General features: G+C 44.3%; 1 pseudogene; it reads left to right on the plus strand.

Annotated features, from left to right (window-relative positions):
• The first annotated feature begins 988 nt into the window (after positions 1–988).
• Positions 989–18,466, plus strand: LOC123361214 (annotated as a pseudogene).
• The last annotated feature ends 312 nt before the right edge of the window (positions 18,467–18,778 follow it).

An 18,778-nucleotide genomic window follows, 5' to 3' on the forward strand; every position in this document is an offset into this window, starting at 1 on the left:
TTTCATGCTGAAAAGAGGGGGGGAGGGAGGTTTGATTTTTTTCAATACATCTCAAAAAACCGTGGCAGCTTTTAAGCAATGTATTCACTGTAACTTTGACTTACAGATCTTTTTATTCCCCGATGGCTTAAAGATCTAATGGCTTGCAGCAAAGGCTCTTGAGTTAAGCAGATTTGCTATATTTAAGTTATATTAGAAAGCCCTGAAAAGAAAAATGGTTTGCCTTTCTCTAGTTTAGTTACTCTATAGTCTTCTAGTGTAAACCAGAGCTCAGAAAAAAAAACCCTGTCTTCTGCCACATACTAGCCAATGGTAGATATGAAACATGGAGGGTGGAAAGATGTCAGTGAAGAGTTGAGGCAGTATCTTGGTGAGACGCCCAACCTGTAGCTGCTGGGTAAGGATCTGTCCTTGGACCTTACTTGGAAGCTCAGTCTTTCCTGTATCTGGCTAGTAGTGTCTTTTTAACCTATGTAGCTCCTGGAAGGTGAGAAATTTTGTTTCTCCTCCGCCAGACCCTTCTGGCTGCTGAAAAGGGAGAGAAGGTCTCCACTGCTCATCTTTCTCCCTCACTTTCTGTTCTTTTGGTTCCTCTCTCCTCATAAACTGTTTCAGCACTACATGCTTTCTTAAGCCACAGTATGAAACTGACACTCTTAAGTTTCACTGCTGTCCACAGAGTTCAAAATCAGAAATGAAACTAACTTGAGTCTTGTTAATTTAATTCTGCTGCAGCTTGGGAATCTCTAACTGGCAATAAAGAGACTAAGGGTAAAGCCAGTGCATTGTTGTACACTAACTTCATGTTTGGAAGGTTATCTTTGAAACTGTAAGGGCTAGAAACTTAGTTTTGAGTAAAAGCTTGGATTCTGCAGAAGTTGATGTAGAGCACTCAGCCTTTCCACTCACCAAAGATGAACAGGTAATAAGCTTTCTCAAGCCTTGTGGTAAAAACTATTTAAAGAAGAGTTTTGTGTAGCTCAAAAGCATGTCTCTTTCACCAACAGAAGCTCATCCAATAACTGATATTACATCACCCACCTTCTCTCCAAAACAAAAACAGTAAGTCTAATACTCTGATATTTAAGTGTTGATGCAGCATATATTTATGGCCTTTTTGTGCTCATTGAAGCCTCAGTTGTCTTCAGATCCACTTACATGGAAAACTGCCAACACATTTTGTATGAGAGTCCTGGAAACAATATATAGAACCACAAATTTAACTTCTAAAATGTAAGCATTTGCTTTCTAAGTATTAACGGTATTATGGAATAACACACAATTTACATAGTCAATGTCATATCTGTCTTTACAGGGGTACCAAAATCCAATCTTCTACACACAAGATCATTAAGGGGGCACAGAGACTGCTTTGAAAAATTCCATTTAATAGCAAATCAGGACTGCCCTCGGTCAAAACTCTCCAAAAGTACCTATGCAGAAGTAAAAAGTATCTTGAGCAAAAAAATTAACAGGATTATACAGTATGCACAAAACAAAGATTTGGATTCTGATTCAGACAGCACAAAAACTTCTCAACACCAGCTTTTTAACTTCAGACATCAGACAGACAGAAAACTGCTTCCACAATTTGACTCCCAAGTACCCAGGTACTCTGCAAAATGGATAGATGGAAGTTCTGGGAGTATCTCAAAGTGTTCACAAAGTATTTTGGAACAAAAAGAATCTACTGATTTCAGACTTGATATGTTGCAAGAAAGAGGAGCTACATTCTGTTGCAAGAGTGTTTTATGGTCTAGTTGCAATCAAGCACCGAAGACAGAAAAAGCTAAAAGTGATTCAGATGCCAATGCCCAATCCCCGATACAGCAGGGACGAATGTAAGTAGAGGGGGAATTAGGTGGGTACACTTCTACTTCTCACTATTGTTGAGTCTGAACTTTTTATGAACTGAAACTTAACTCAGACTTCATGTCTCTGTCTGAAACTTTTAATCAAAAAACTCTGACCTGCGAACTACTCATGACCCCTCCCCTCCCAATAAGTAGCCATAAGTAGCCATCCCGTCTTTTGTCTTCTCCAATTTACATTTTAACCTGTTTTGTCCTGTAGAATCTTGATTGATTATGCATGACCATTATGATCTGTTAATCACTTTGTTTACTTCTGTGTATAAACATTGATGCTTACCCCTAATAAACTTGCCACACTTACTCCAAAGCTTGGCTCTTAAGCTAAGGATGGTGTGAGCCCGTTGATCAACGAATTGTTGTCTGGTCTCTGACAGATCTCTGAGCCTTATACCAACTCCGCACTAACTCGGGTGCTGGAGAGGTGAGTAGGACTTGCTTTTTACCTAACAATTTGGGGGCTCGTCCGGGATTCCTTCTGGTGCGGTGCCTCTGTCCAGTGGTCAGACCACTCATATACGAATTGGCAGGCGCCACGGGAGATTTCTCCCAGCCAATTCAATATTGAGGGGTTGTGTACTGGACAGCAGGATAAACGCCAGTTGGAGGGCTCCTGTCAGACACCATGGGTCAAGGGACTAGCGTGCCTCTTGAGAGTCCGCTGGGGATTGTAAATAAGTTATGGAATGAAGGGAAACTCCCAGTACAGACAGGAATGTCTAGGAGGAAGTTGTACACACTGTGTGTAAGGAATTGGACTGGGTATACCGCGGTATTGGCCGACCCGAGGATGAGGTGGCCTTCGTATGGCTCTTTCGAACAGGCTGCCTTAAGAGGAGTAAGGAGCCAGATCGAAAAAGACCATCCGGGACAGTTATGTTACTGGTTTTGTTGGGACACAGCAGCAGAGCTGTGGAAATCTTTAAAGATTATGGCAGTCAGGTATTCTTCCGAGAGTGAACCCCCTCCATGTTATTTCGATGAAGGGTGTAAACCACGGCGTGTTTTAACTCGTCAGTTGGTCCCCACTGCACCTGCCCCTATTCCTCAGCAAGGGGACTCTCTCCAGGGCGCAGAGGGGAATCTGCAGGACTCCAAATTGGAATCTCTGCAGGGTGATAAGGAGGAAATGGAGGAGCACACCCCGGGAGGAGTAGTTACTAGGCAAAAGATCAAGCAGATGCAGCAGGGTGCACACCCCTCTCCTGAGGATAGTCAAGAGGCTGCCCCTGCCAAAACTTTTGTGAGTAGAGAAATGCCTTTACAGGTGCACGACCAACCTTTTGTGAACAATAATGGTGAGATACAACATACCAATATTGTGGAATATAAAGGATGGCTAGAATGGGACTTGAAAGAATGGGGACGGTTGTCAGGGTCCTTTGGGGAAAATCCCCGAAAGATCATTGAACTTTTAGAAAGATTGTTTTTAAGTCATAATCCTACTTATACGGATGTAGATCAGTTGTTAAGCAGAGTTTTGACCGGAGAGGAACGTAGTAGATTGTGGATGGCAGAAAGGACATGGGGGGATAGCAATGTGGTTAATACCACTTGGATGGATAGGCGGGATCAAGCCGCTGGCTGGAATCCCCTAGACTGGAATCAGCCAAGGCTGAATCAGCTGCGGATAGATCGAGAGCGATTGTTAGAGAGACTCAAAGAAATGGCTCGCCGCTCGCCTAATCAGGCTAAGTTCATGCAGATTCGGCAGGAATCTGATGAGCCACCCAGAAAGTTCTGGTCGAGGCTATTGGAGGGGGCCCGAATGTTCACTCAGATGGATCCTGAGAGAGAAGCAGACCACCCTACTCTTATTTCGTTTTTTGTGAATCAGTCAGTAACCCCTGTAAGGGATTATTTCTTACAGTTTCGCCCTGGTTGGGGAGGTGAGTCAGTCACTTCAGTGTTGGATGTAGCTGATTTTGCATGGGAAAAAGGAAGGGAAAGCAGCAGAAAGAAAGAGAAAAAGGAAGAATATAAGTTGATGGCTTTAGCTTTTCGCGGTGGTATTCGAGGCAGAAGCCGTGGCCGTGGCAGGGGATCTCAGGGTGCTCGGGGGAGAGGGTCCTGGCAACCCCAGCCACCAGGAAATTGTTTTCAGTGCGGACAACCCGGTCACTTTAAACGTGAATGCCCCTGGGGACGCCCAGAGGGTCCGGTCGCATCCGCAGATACTTACACCAGGGACGAATACACTCCTGCACTACCAGCCCAGCCCGTTCCTCAGGCCTGGATCAACTACGGGCAACAGCAACAGCTGCAGCGAACTCAGCCTTCTCAATGACGGTACCCCGGGGGCGAAGGCAAACAATGTGATGGTCTTATTTCCTTAATGTCTTTAGCCGGCTCTTTCCTCACTTTCTCCCCTCCCAGCAAAGAGCCTCATCTAACCCTTTCAGTCCAGGGACTGCCTGTCTGTTTCCTCATTGATACTGGAGCTACTTTCTCTCTTTTAAATCATGCCCCCTCTCCCTGGCTATCCTCTGAGGTTAAAACTGCAACTGGGGTGGAAGGCAATCCACAGTCTCTGGGACTCACTTTGCCTCTAAATGTTATTTATGCTGATAAATGTTTTTCTCACCGTTTTCTTTTTTCCCCAGCTTGTCCGATCCCTTTGATGGGCCGGGATTTACTCTGTAAGCTTGAGGCTACTTTAACCTGCACTCCTGAAGGGGTAGGATTATTGATGACAGTGTTAGGAGATTCGGCCCCAGCTCAGGGTAATTGGGAAACCCCCCCCTCTCTCTCCCCTGACCTCACTGACTTGCCTTCAACCCTCTGGGGAATTTCTGACACTGATGTTGGCCTGCTCCTTTCAGCAGAGCCAGTAAGGATTCAAGTGAAGCCCTCCTTAGCCCCCCGTCAGTCCCCCAATACCCCCTGTCGCTGGAAGCCCGGGAAGGCATCCGCCCCATTGTCGAGGGATTCATTGCACAAAAGCTAGTCCGCCCTCAGCGCACTCCCTGTAATACCCCTATACTGCCTGTCAAAAAGCCTCCTAAAAAGGACGGAGACCCTATTCGTTGGCGCTTTGTACAGGATCTACGGGTTATTAATAACTATGTGGTCCCTCTTCATGCAGTAGTTCCTGATCCAGCTACTATCATCAGCCAAATCCCCTGGGATGCTGAGTGGTTCACTGTTATTGACTTAAAATCAGCCTTTTTCAGCATTCCTGTGCACCCAGACTCTCAATATCTCTTTGGTTTCACCTGGGAGGGACAAAGTTATGTCTGGCAACGACTTCCTCAAGGCTACAGAGACAGCCCCACGATTTTCAGCCAATGCCTACGCCACGACTTGGAAGGCTTCACCAGTCCGCAGGGATCCACGCTAGTCCTATACGTAGATGACATCCTACTAGGTAACCGCGAAGAAGCCGCCCTCCGCATCGATGGTAAGGCACTTTTATTATACCTACACACCAGAGGCCACAAGGTAGACCCTAACAAGATTCAGTGGGTCTCACAGAAGGTCCGATATCTGGGCTTCCTGTTAACCCCAGAGGGGAGACAAATGGACCCAGCCCGCATAAAGACTATCCAAAACTGCCCTCTGCCAAACACCAAGAAACAACTTCGAGGTTTCTTAGGATTAATTGGCTTCTGTCGACCTTGGTTGCCGTCCTGCGGGGAGTTGAGCAAACCACTCCACCGACTCACTGCTAACCTTGCTCCTGACCCTTTGCAGTGGTCCCCAGACACAATCCAAGCCTTTCAGTTACTCAAGGACAGTGTGGCCTCCTCCATGTCTCTCCGCCCCCCCAATTACAGCAAACCCTTTCACCTTTTTGTCCACGAGAAGGGCGGAATTGCTAGTGGCGTCCTTACCCAGCTGAGCGGGCCCCACCATTTCCCGCTTGCTTTTTACTCCCAGCAGATCGACCCTGTCGCTCAGGGAACCCCATCCTGCACCCGGACTCTGGCAGCAGCTGCCCTGCTGATCACAAAGGCAAAGAGCCTGACCCTGGGTCATTTTACCACGGTCTGGACCTCTCATGCCTTGTCAGCCCTTCTGCGTAAGGGCACGACCCAAGTCTTTTCGGCCCATCGTCAGCAGCAGCTAGAGGCCGAACTCCTAGAAGACACTAACCTAATTTTTGAACGGTGTGGGCCCCTTAATCCAGCTACCTTGCTTCCTGACCTGCCAGTCCTCCAGGATCAGCACGACTGTGTGGAAGTAGTTCATAGCATCTTACAGATAAGGAACAACCTGTTTGACGTGCCACTGGACAACCCTGATTGCATCCTCTTCTCGGACGGAAGCTCCTTCTATGTTGATGGCAAGCGTTTCACCGGTTATGCAGTCACCTCTGAATGGGACATTCAAGAGGCCGCCTCACTGCCAGGCAACTGGGGAGCCCAAGCCGCCGAACTCTATGCCCTGGCCCGAGCTTGCCAGTTGGCCGCTGGTAAGACCGTTACCATTTTTACTGATAGCAAGTATGCTTTTGGAGTTGTGCATTGTCACATCCACCTCTGGAAGTTTCGAGGTTTCCAGACAGCTGCCGGTAAACCCATTCAGCACCTCCCCCTCATCCACAAGCTTTTGGATGCCCTCCAAGAACCCTCGGTCCTGGCTGTAGTTCATTGCCGGGCCCATACTAAAGATGATAGCCCCGTCACCCGTGGGAATGCCCTGGCTGACGCCTCTGCCAAGGCGGCTGCCGTCTTACCCTTAGCCATGCCCACGTTGGCTATTGTGACCTCCTCCTTTACTCCACCGCACCCCGTACCGGTACCCGCTGCTGAACTACAGTCGTGGGAGAGCCTCGGAGCCACTCTGGTCAAAGGGACCTGGCTTATGCCGGATGGCCGAGCCTGCCTCCCTCGCTCCACATACCCCGTGGCAGTTCGCTGGCACCATGATAAGGGGGGTCACTACGGCACGCACGCCCTTGTGGACACCATCGCTCGCTTTTGGTATGCTCCAGGCATTCAACCCTACTGCCTGTCAATAGTGAAAGCATGCAGCACATGTCAGCGAAATGGACCTGCTCCGCCTCTTAACAAAATTAAGGGTGGAAGACCGCCACCTGCTGTTCCATTTCAACATCTTCAAATTGACTTTGCAGATATGCCAAAGGCTTTTGGGAAAAAGCACCTCCTTGTTTTGGTTTGCCCTCTGACTTCATGGGTCGAAGCTTTTCCTACTGCTAATTGTACTGCTGACACAGTGGCGAAGATCCTCCTTAGAGACATTGTACCCCGTTTTGGCATCCCTCTCATACTTGATTCAGATCGCGGACCCCACTTTACTGGTAATGTCCTTGGCCATTTAGAACAAGGACTGGGCATTTCACACTCCTTTCATACACCCTACCACCCCCAGTCTAGCGGGAAAGTTGAGCGTATGAATAGGGAGCTTAAGCTTACATTGGCTAAATACTGTCAGGAAACAGGGTTAAAGTGGCCTCAGGTACTTCCCTTGGTCCTGTTTCACCTTCGCACTCGCCCAACCCGTGTATTGGGATTATCCCCCTTTGAACTGCTCTATGGACACCCCCCTTTCAAAGGCGGGGCGCTACCACGTGCTGATGTTTCACTATTGGGAGGGGATCATATGACCGCGTGCCAGTTTCTCTCCCTACAGGCTCGCCTCCGTACCCTTTGGAAAGCCTCACAGTTTTCCCAGACCGTGCCGCTGGAAGAACAGATCCACCCGTTCCAACCAGGGGACTTCGTCTGGGCCAAAAAGTTCGTTCGTGGCGACGCCCTCCAGCCGAGGTTTACTGGACCCCACCAGGTTCTTTTAACAACCCAGACTGCAGTATTCCTGGAAGGACGCAAATCCTGGATCCACCACTCCCACGTCAAGCCAGCCGTAGTGGACCACAGTGACGGACCAGCAGCTCTTGCCACCACTGAGGACACTGCCTCTGACCAGTGGACCAGCTTACCTCTTTCAGACATCAGACTTAAATTGACTCGGAAAAAATGAGAGGACCTTTTATTCTGACAACTTTATGTTTTTTATTATGCCTTTTTAGTTTATTTTCTGCTTATGAAGATAATGCTTTTATTAGATATTCCCACGAGGTTAAAACTCGTATTTTAGGAAATAGAAGTAATTGCTGGGTATGTACTCAATTTCCAGTAAATGCAGAACAGGGACTCCCCTTCACACCCATTCCCCTGACCACTGCTAATATGACTTGGATGCCACCGGCTAGAATAAAAGATCCAGTCCAACACAATCTTACATGGGACAAAACAGGAGTGCCAATTAACAGATATCTCAGGGTAACAAATCAGACAGGATCACTGTGTTTTGTTAAAGAAAAAGGGTCAACTTTTGTGGGAACCAGTAAATGCAACATGTATTTTAATGGCACCGCCTTTAGTAAAAACCTTGGCTTCAAGCCTTGCGCATCCCACTTATCCCATATGTGGATCCCTCACAAGCCTTCAGAGTCAGCTTTTAAGAAACCCTGCTCAGATCACGAGGGTGTCCAACTAATTGCTAAGGGATATACGATTGCCTTCTACAACTGCTCAAGCAGTACTACACTGCACTTTGAAAACACCACTACCAAATTGTGCCTCTGCGGTTCGCACAACGACCCCTCTGCGTTACCAGGGGAACAGTGGTCCAACGGGTGGTGGGTTACCTCCTACTTTGAGAAATGGAATACCCGAAACGCAATGTATGGAACATACTGGGTGTGCGGGCCCAAAGCTTATTACTTTCTCTCCCCTGATTGGGCAGGGTCATGTTATTTAGCGTGGCTCACACCACCTTCTCGCATCTCCCTCACCCCCCCCCATTTTCCCCACGTTCGTAACATCCGTGAAACCTTCAGAGATATTAATATCCGTGATGGTTTGTCGTGGCAGCGGTGGGCTGGTCTTATTAGCTTAAGGGGTGGTGTCATCCGTCTACAGGGACTACTAGAATCTTTAACCAATGAGACTGCGACCCTATTTGAGAATCAGGCCGGGGAAATGTCCCAGCTGCGCCAGTTAGCTTTGCAAAACCGAATGGCTTTAGACATAATGTTAGCAGCCCAAGGAGGGACTTGCGCCCTCATAAATGAAGAATGCTGTGTTTTTGTAAACGACACCTACCCTGACACTTTTCAACGTACCAAACATCTAAGGGAAATGGCTAAGAACTACTCCTCTGGCCAGCCACCTTATGATTGGTGGGGAGCCTTATGGAATTGGTTGCCTGGATTTGGGTGGGTTAAAAAACTCTTGGTGGGTGTTGTTGGGGCCATAGTAATCCTTATAATACTGTGTTGCTGTATTCACTGTGTTCCCTCCCTCATAAACTCATGTGGGTCAGTTTATTCTTTTTCTACTTCAGCCAAAGGCCTTACTCTCTTCGAGTTGGCCCAGGCTGAAATTGCCAAGCGGCCCTTGGCTCCTTAAAATAGGGTGTAGCATTTGGTAAATAGTTATCCCAAAGCTACAAATGGAGGAATGTTGAGTCTGAACTTTTTATGAACTGAAACTTAACTCAGACTTCATGTCTCTGTCTGAAACTTTTAATCAAAAAACTCTGACCTGCGAACTACTCATGACCCCTCCCCTCCCAATAAGTAGCCATAAGTAGCCATCCCGTCTTTTGTCTTCTCCAATTTACATTTTAACCTGTTTTGTCCTGTAGAATCTTGATTGATTATGTATGACCATTATGATCTGTTAATCACTTTGTTTACTTCTGTGTATAAACATTGATGCTTACCCCTAATAAACTTGCCACACTTACTCCAAAGCTTGGCTCTTAAGCTAAGGATGGTGTGAGCCCGTTGATCAACGAATTGTTGTCTGGTCTCTGACAGATCTCTGAGCCTTATACCAACTCCGCACTAACTCGGGTGCTGGAGAGGTGAGTAGGACTTGCTTTTTACCTAACACTATGGTCTGTATATTCTGTAAAACTATCTGTAGTCTCTTAACAGTTACGTTCTCCCACATACCAGCTATAAGTGTCTAACCTACTAAAACAGTTATTTTATGTCTATAAAAACTAGCTTTCAGGAGTCTACACAACCAAGTGAATCTTTGTGATGTGTTCACTTTATATTTCCATGCTAGTCTTAACCCAACCATCACATATCATGTGTCTCCTAAACTCATGTGAGGAGAGTTTTGCTTATCCTTCATGTTTCAGACATGACAATGACGCACAATCCTGCCAGTGGAGGTTATTAGCAGATTACTGACAGTGACTTTTTCTCATTATTGTTCCTAAAATATGTAATTCAGAGACCAAACTGCCTTGAATGGTAGAATGAATTTGTGGAAACGAGTGAAAACTTTACATAGAAATCAAAATAATGTGCAAAGTAAAATAGTTGAGATTACACTCTAAGTATCCCAAAGTACTTAATTATGTACTGGTAACGACTATAGGTATATACAGAAGCCCTTATGCACTAAAGCTTTCAAACACCCTTGGATTTTGGAACCGGTCTTATTCAAAGGCATATTGACTAGGAGAGTGAAGTTAACTCCCAGCATAAGATCTATACTCTCATATGCATGGGAAGTAATCTGCTTGTGTGAATTTACCTTCTATATAGCCGTTTTTCTCAAACTGGGGTCGTCCGCTGCAGGCCAATGGGGGCTGCTGGAAGCTGCGCCAGTAAGTCCCTCAGCCCATGCCGCTTCCAGCAGCCCCCATTGGCCTGGAGCAGTGAACTGCAGCTCCCACTGGCCGCGATCGGCCGGACCTGCCGACAGGGCATGTAAACAAACCGGCCCAGCCCACCAGGGGCTTTCCCTACACATGCGGTGACCCCAGTTTGAGAAACACTGCTATGTAGTATAACACTACACTATGGCCAGTAGTGGAAAAGAGTATTTTATTGGGGAAGGAAGGCCCTTTATTTAAAAGGGGTCTCTGACTAAAGCCTTTTAATCAACTGCAGTATAATTCTTGTCATTCTTGTAGTGTAGAGAAATGCTAATTTGTGCTTCTGATTGATCTAGTCAAATCAGAGGTGAACAGCAAGAACTCTATGGCTGTAGTATTCTGGTCGAGTGATACATACACAGTGTGACCACACAATATAATATGAATGCCTCAGGTTTTCTCTCTTGATGGTGCTCATATACTATGCAATATCAGCAGATGATATAATTCAGGTGCCTAAATAAGGTTGTTAATGTTGGCATATTGCTCAGTATCACTTCAGGTTTGTGTAATTATATAGAAATCTTCCATTGCATTGATGTGGAAGAAACCTGAGCATTCTCACTTTCTAGCAGAATAGGGCTTTTTGAATGGCTGCTTATAGGACAGGGAGAGAAATGATGAGTCCAGAATGGTCAGGTGAAAGCTTTGTGCAGCTTTAAGTTAATGCTTATAGCTCGGGTGCTGTGTTTGTCACGTAGATCATGGAAGTAATGGATTCTGTGACTTCTGCAGTGGCCAGTGTGGGTGACCCCACTCCTTGCCATAGGGTGTTGTGAAGGCCAGTACTATAATGGGGTTCAAAAGGGAGCTAAATAGATTCATGGAGGATAGGTCCATCAATGGCTATTAGCCAGGATGGGCAGGAATGGTAAAGCCCGATGCCAGCTCTGTCCACATATCCATTCAAGTGACACCATCACAGGACCTAATCCCATCAGACACACCATCAGGGGCTCGTACACCTGCACATCTACCAATGTGATATATGCCATCATGTGCCAGCAATGCCCCTCTGCCATGTACATTGGCCAAACTGGACAGTCTCTACGCAAAAGAATAAATGGACACAAATCTGACATCAGGAATCATAACATTCAAAAACCAGTGGGAGAACACTTCAACCTTTATAACCACTCAGTGACAGACTTGAAGGTGGCAATTTTGCAACAAAAAAACTTCAAAAACAGACTCCAAAGAGAGACTGCTGAACTTGAATTAATATGCAAACTAGATACCATTAACTGTGGTCTAAATAAAGACTGGGAATGGTTGGGTCATTACACCAATTGAATCTATTTCCCTATGTTAAGTTCTCCTCACACCTTCTATGGGCCATCTTAATTATCACTTCAAAAAGTTTTTTTTCCTCCTGCTAACGATAGCTCATCTCAATTGATTAGACTCTGCCTGTTGGTATGCATACTTCCACCTTTTCATGTTCTCTGTATGTATAAATATCTCCTGTCTGTGTGTTCCATTCTATGCATCCGAAGAAGTGAGCTTTAGCTCACGAAAGCTCATGCTACAATAAATTTGTTAGTCTTTAAGGTGCCACAAGTACTCCTGTTTTTTTTTATGATAACCGTCTGTTCATTCCCTTTGGGGCACCTGCCATTGGCCACTGTCAAAGGACAGGATACTGGGCTTGATGGACCTTTGGTCTGACCCAGTATGGACGTTCTTATGACTAAATAAGTCATGGATAGGTCACCAGCTATGAATTTTTGTTTGTTGCTTGTGACCTGTCCATGACTTTTATTAAAAATATCCACGACTAAATCATAGCCTTACTTATGGTGAATGTAGGTCATTGCTGCCATCTAACACTTGTTACTGCTAATTGTCCTTTCCACATCCATTTAAACAATCTGAAGTGTCTGAAAGTATGCTTGGGAATGAACTGAAGAAAATGCCCTTTGAAAAATGGAATTTTGCTTCCTAAAAATGAGTCTTATTTTTCACTGACTCTGTGATCTAATCAGGATTGATTTTTTTTTCCCATGTCACTTGAATTCTAAAATTAAGATGTATGGAGAATTGTTCCTGTCTATGCTGCCATAGGTGACTATGCTGACCCTGAAGGCAGTATAAGCATAGGAAAACAAAAGAAAGGAAGGGATAGTTGAGGCCCCTAATGCATGGAAGGCTGGATATAGAGCCCTCTGATATCTGTTGATGCTGCTGCTTCAGCCTAAGTAGAACATATTTGGGGGCGGATTCACTGGGAAGCAGTACAAGGCATGATTTTCCCAGTCAGAGTACTGCTACCATTGAGAACAAGGCGCAGTATTTGGTCCGTGAGATAATTTGGAGGTTCTGCCTGTACCACTTCTGAATTGCAGATTTTATGAAATTGCAGCATGAGATTAATGTCATGGTAAAAGTGTGTGTGTGTACACCTATCTTCATCATGGGTTAACATGAGGGGAAGCTGTTACAGGGTGAACAAGAGGATGGATCCTGCTTGCCTGATGCAACACAGTTGATTACCCTTCCTGTCCCTTCCCCCAATGGAAGAGTGAGCCAGAGAGGGACATTGCACTTGGGACATTCTGGTGTTTTCTGAGTGATCTGTATTCCTTGCTTTCTCTCTTCAGGAAAGAGCAGTGATGCTAGAATCAGTGCAAGCCTGTCTACTAGTATGTGTTAAGCTTTCATAATCACCACATTGCCCCTGAGAGAGTTGAACTGTAAACCAGAAACTTCACACCTTTTGCGTGGGTTGTGGGATGGGGCATATCTAAACAACAGAATCTGAAGCGTCAGTACTATGCCCAGAGGGACTAGGCAGCTGGATAGCAGGTTCCAACACTCAAAGTAGGTACCAAGTTCGTCTATGTCCTGAGAGGGTGCCTCCAGACCCTGAGATTGGGGCAGTGGCTGGATTCTGTTCCAGCTTTGGGAGCTGGAAACACCGCCAGATTCCAAAGTGTCAGAAGTTTGGATTGCCCGTTAGCTGGAAGGGGATGCTCGCTAGGATCTGATATACTGACTGCCCTTGTGAGGACTAATGAAATAGTGGGGAAGGTTTTTGGCTCTTGGGAAGGTGTGGTGAAAGAAGAGATTAGCTAAGTGTGTGGAAGAGAACTGAAGAAACAAAAGGGAGAGGACAGAGGTAGAATTCAAAATGGAAGGAGGGGACACAGATAAGGGCTTGGCTACACTTGCAAGTTGCAGCGCTGGTAGAGGCTTTCCAGCGCTGCAATTAGTAACCGTCCACACCTGCAAGGCACATCCAGCGCTGCAACTCCCTGGCTGCAGCGCTGGCTGTACACCTGGTCAGGTTAGGGTGTAGCGATTGCAGCGCTGGTGATCCAGCGCTGCTCATCAAGTGTGGACACACACCAGCGCTTTTATTGGCCTCCAGGGAATAAGGAGATATCCCAGAATGCTTTTAACTAAATTACTCTCTTTGTTTTTTTATGCAGCCTCTCTTTGTTTTGTTGTGAACTCCGATCGGAGCTCCGTTGAACTGCTTATCTAAAAAAACAAACACTGATCACAGCAAACAGGAGCTATCTGTACCTGGCTGTGAACGATCAAATGAGAGGCAGGGAGTGAATGTTTGCTTGACAGAGAAACAGCGTTGGATGCAGGCTGTTTGCAATTAAGACTAAGGGTTCGCGAACATTTTGTGATTTTTCAATCCAGGAAGCTAACACACAGTGTTGGCTCCAAAAATCCACTCTCTCTATCTTCCCCGCTCCCTGTCACAGTACACCACCCTCCACCCCCCCTCTTTTGAAAAGCACGTTGTTGCCACTTGAATGCTGGGATAGCTGCCCATAATGCAGCACTCCCAACAGCGCTGTAAATGCTGCAAATGTGGCCACACACCAGCGCTGGTAGCTGTGAGTGTGGCCACACACCAGCGCTGCTCCTACACAGCTGCATGACCAGCACTGTAACTCCCAGCGCTACAACTTTCAGGTGTAGCCAAGCCCTAATTAAGTGTCTTCATATCAAGGTCTGGCTGTAAGGAGAGATGGTATCTGTTTCTTTGGGCTACTGCTCTCCAAGAAATCCAAACAAAACCTTCCCCTTAAAACTGAAAGTATTCTTCACAGTATTAAATATGAATAAATTAAGCACCATGCTCATGAAGTTCTGAATTTCAGACATGGATTCCAGTATATAATCCTAACTGTTGCAGTGTGTCATATTGCTGATATCTAATGAAGCAACAAATCTCAAAGCAGGCAATAATCGATTTGACCTAACTGTTTTTTGGAATCCTGATTCACTTAATACCAAATTGACAATTTACAGCAAATAAGGAATTATGTAAAGTTTGACCTGGCCTGTGTGTGGGTTAGTCTGGCTGAAGTTAGTCATCCTGAGACTTACATGTCTGACCTCTTACTGCTGAAACAAAACCAAAGGTATGAAGCAGTTCTTGTGTTACAAATAGCTTACTTCCTGATGGCTCTGTGTAGCAGGAGGCTTAAAAGGGCTTTAAACTGTAAGAAAAATTAATAGTAAAAGATCTAATGTTCCATTTGCAACAAAATTTCCATACTCAAAATGTACTGTTGGTTTGTAAGTCACCAGTTGATTTGAGGTTGCATGTTGATTGTGTCACTTTAGTAGATATTAACGTAATTAAATCTAAACATTTTGTTAAGAAAAAAAAATGCTGTCTGTCAAAATTGAAGTATGCTGTTCTCAGAGCGTCACCTGCCCTTATAGTAGCAATATAGCTCAGTCTGTCAGCACTCCTACTACAGATTTCTTTTTTTGTGGATTTATAAATGCTGGTTGCTTGGCCAGTATGTTTGTTTTGACTATTATTTCAGATATGGATTACATTAGAATACTGTCACTCTCAACTAACTTTTCTCCTAGTTTTTTCTGCAGTATGATATGTTTGTTATGGGCATTACTGGGCTGTTACAGACGGGGCTCAAATGTTAACAAAACTTACCAGCCATTGGACTCCAGCTGCTAGCATAGAGGGTAGAGACAAAAATGGGGAGGTGAGAGAGGTTGTTGAAATACCACTAGCAAGGTCCATGTGAGAAGCCTGTTACCAGCTACTGGGAAAGAGTTAGATTTCTACAACACTGCTGTACCTGGAGTCTATTTAGGGACTCTCTTGTCTGCTTCTGGCTAGTAGGTTTCTTAAAATTATTCCTGGGGAAATTCTGTGCCTAAAAATTCTACACACAATGTTTTAAAATTCTGAATATTTTATTTGTCAAAATAACACAATATAATAACAATCAGTTTCAGTTATTTTGGTAGTTTATTTCAAAATACCTGTCAGCAAGTATGTCAATAACAATACAGAAGACCAAAAAGATTCAAGAAATTTTTTGACAAATAGATTTCTTACTAGGCATATTACTCAAAGTTGTTAATTCATTTAAACTACAATACAGAAAAATACTTCCCACAGTGCAAAGACTTGGGGGAGTCAGGGGTAACAGAGGAGCTGAAAGAGAGGGAAGTAATTGCTGGGAAGGAGCCAAAGAGTGAACCTGGAGGAGTGGGGGTTGGGTGTGGATGGGAGAATTATAGAACAGGTTTTTTTGCAGGGGAGGGAGGATTTAGGGAGCCTCCCCCATGCAGACCTATTTGACCCCCTAGCCTCTTCCATTTAGTCAGGCACATCTGACCCTGTCCCTATTTGTCTCTGCACCCCCCACCCCTGTTCAGCTTCTGGCTCATTACCTCCGTGGCCCCCTCCCGCCATTAGCCCTTCTAAACCCCAGTCTGTGTGCCACACACACACCAGCAACCCTGTGTGCCCTGCTCTGTCCCCTCTATATCCCGTGCCTCCTCACTTGGCCTTGTGGGCAGGGCACTGTGAAGACGACAGTAACTAAAAATGGGGCAAGAAAAAATCTTCTTATGATGCATAACAGTCATCTTCTCAGGCAAATTAAATTCAGCTGAGGTTGATTTTAACTTTGACTTTATTTCAAACAAGTGCCAGAATTTTTTTTTTATTTTTTAAATGGGTGCAGTGTGGTGATAAGTCTGCAGTAAGCAACTCTGGTGCTGCTGCTATGCAGCACCCTATGGGCATCTGTGCTAATGACAAGGTTTGTCACTTTCCCTCTGCTGCCTCTGAAATCTGAGCAGCAGCAGCAGACCCTACCCAGCCTGCCCTGCACTTGTGACAACATAACACTTTCTTGTGAGATTTTTTCTTTCTTTTTCTTTTCAGACAGATACTAAGCTTTGGCCTCGCTCTCCTTCCATTGACTTCAGTTGAAGCAGAGTTTGGCACCCCTGAGCACTTTTGAAAACCCTTCCCTTTATTTGTAATGCTCTCTCCCTGAGGACAGTCAAGCTGCATAGGGAAGAAGAGACACGGAAAAAATAATCATGGAACTGGCAGTTGAAAAGCAAGCTGGGTAGATAATAGGAAACTGACAGCCTTCTGGCACTTCAGAGGGCTCTAAGGTGGTACAGGGTTTGTCTTAGGTGCTTGTGAGAGAGAAATACATGACTTTGTTCTGAGTTCCTGAAGGTTTGAAAAATGTTGCCATTGGGCTACTTGTGTACATCATAGGCCAGCATGGCTTTCTACCTTGAAGAAATCATGGCCAGAGGCAGTTTCTGCAGGGTCACAAACTTCATAGCACTTCCTATTCATGCTCACCATCTAATTGTGGAGGCCCCTAAAAATATGAAAATTATGTTTTTCTAAGTGTGTGTATGTGGGGGGGGGGCGTTTAATGTGATCATGTAGTTTAAAAACTGCATATCCACTCTTGCAGCTTTAATTCTGGCACTTCATAAACATTGAATGTTTGACTCTTCAACTTTTAACATTGAACTAAGTGGTTTTGTATGAAATAGATGTTTGTCTTAATAGTGCAATTCTCATGCTAGAAAAATCTCAAACATGACAAATTGCTGCTAATCAACATTAATACAGCTATTATCATTAAAGGGTTCAAATAAAAAAATCTTGAGGATTGGGAAAGTTCATAGATGCTTTTTTGTTATCCCTGGTTTTGGTGGTGGTGATGGATTTTGTTCATGTTGCAGTGAATATGATGACTCCTGAAGAGGTAGAGCAACTGAATGAAAAACTCCTCAAGCAAATCCAGGGTGAGAGATCATTTTTAAATACTTATTGATTTTTTTTATAGTGCACAAAATGTCATTTGAAATGAAACTCTACATTTGCTTAACTGATAAAGTTTTGAAATCTACATAAGCTTGAATTCCAGAGCAGAGAAAGGAAAGACACTTGTACATTTTATAATGTACTTACCCCTTGATAAAAGGTTACAGTTCATAGAAGATGTGCTACTTCAGTTGCTCGTCAGGTATTTGTGCAAAGAGTTTAAACTATATTTTAAACTAACAAGCTCATCTAGCTTAACTTTAAGTAAAACTACAAATACATTAAATGGGGTTATTTAACAAATGCAAGTGTTTAGATGTTAACATCTACTGGGGTGTTGTGTACCAAGGAGTATTGTAGCTAAAAATATTTGAATGTTTTCCCAGTTCACATGCTCTCCATTGTGCACCTGTAAAATATCACACTGCATATTCCAAAACCAAGTTTAACATAACATTTTCAGGTAATGGCTTTTAAATCTGACTGTCCCTTAAATTAAACTATTAACCTTCTTACAGATGTTTTTGAAGAGCTGACTCGGGAAGTGCAAGAAAAGGATTCTTTGGCCTCAGAACTGAATGTCCGCCACAGTGCTATTGAGCAGCTGCTTAAAAACTGTTCCAAATTACCATGTCTACAGGTGGGAAGAGCAGGAATGAAATCAAATGTCCCCATATAAATGGGATGAGGATCTTACTAGTATTAACTTTCCTTAACAGTTCCATTAAATAAAGCTGCACAGACTTCCAAGAGCTTTTGGGGAAATGATGAACAAAATTTTTCTTCAAACTTAAATAAAACAATTTGTATGCAACAGCTTTTGGATTCTAACACATGCAAGTGTTTCGATGTTAAAATCTACTGTTTTTGTTCACTCTGGACATCGTTTTTCATGCACAATTGGCAATGTCCCCTGAAGCAGGTGTCATGTCTTACTGATAGAGAAATATTTGTTCAATAACAAAGAATGACCAAGAGAGCTTTACAAGGAGAGCAGTATTCATGAAATTCCTTATTTATTATGAGCAATATTTTATTATTGAAATTTTATACTGAACAAAAGTTACTATTTTAGGTACTTTTTCAAATCTCTTTATAAAATGTTTGAATAATTCTGTGTAACATTTATGCCTTGTGTATGGTTATCTTTCATGATGCAGATGTTTGAAAAAAA

Source organism: Mauremys mutica, unplaced genomic scaffold (assembly GCF_020497125.1).
Source record: "Mauremys mutica isolate MM-2020 ecotype Southern unplaced genomic scaffold, ASM2049712v1 Super-Scaffold_100412, whole genome shotgun sequence".
In the NCBI taxonomy this organism is placed as follows: Eukaryota; Metazoa; Chordata; order Testudines; family Geoemydidae; genus Mauremys; species Mauremys mutica.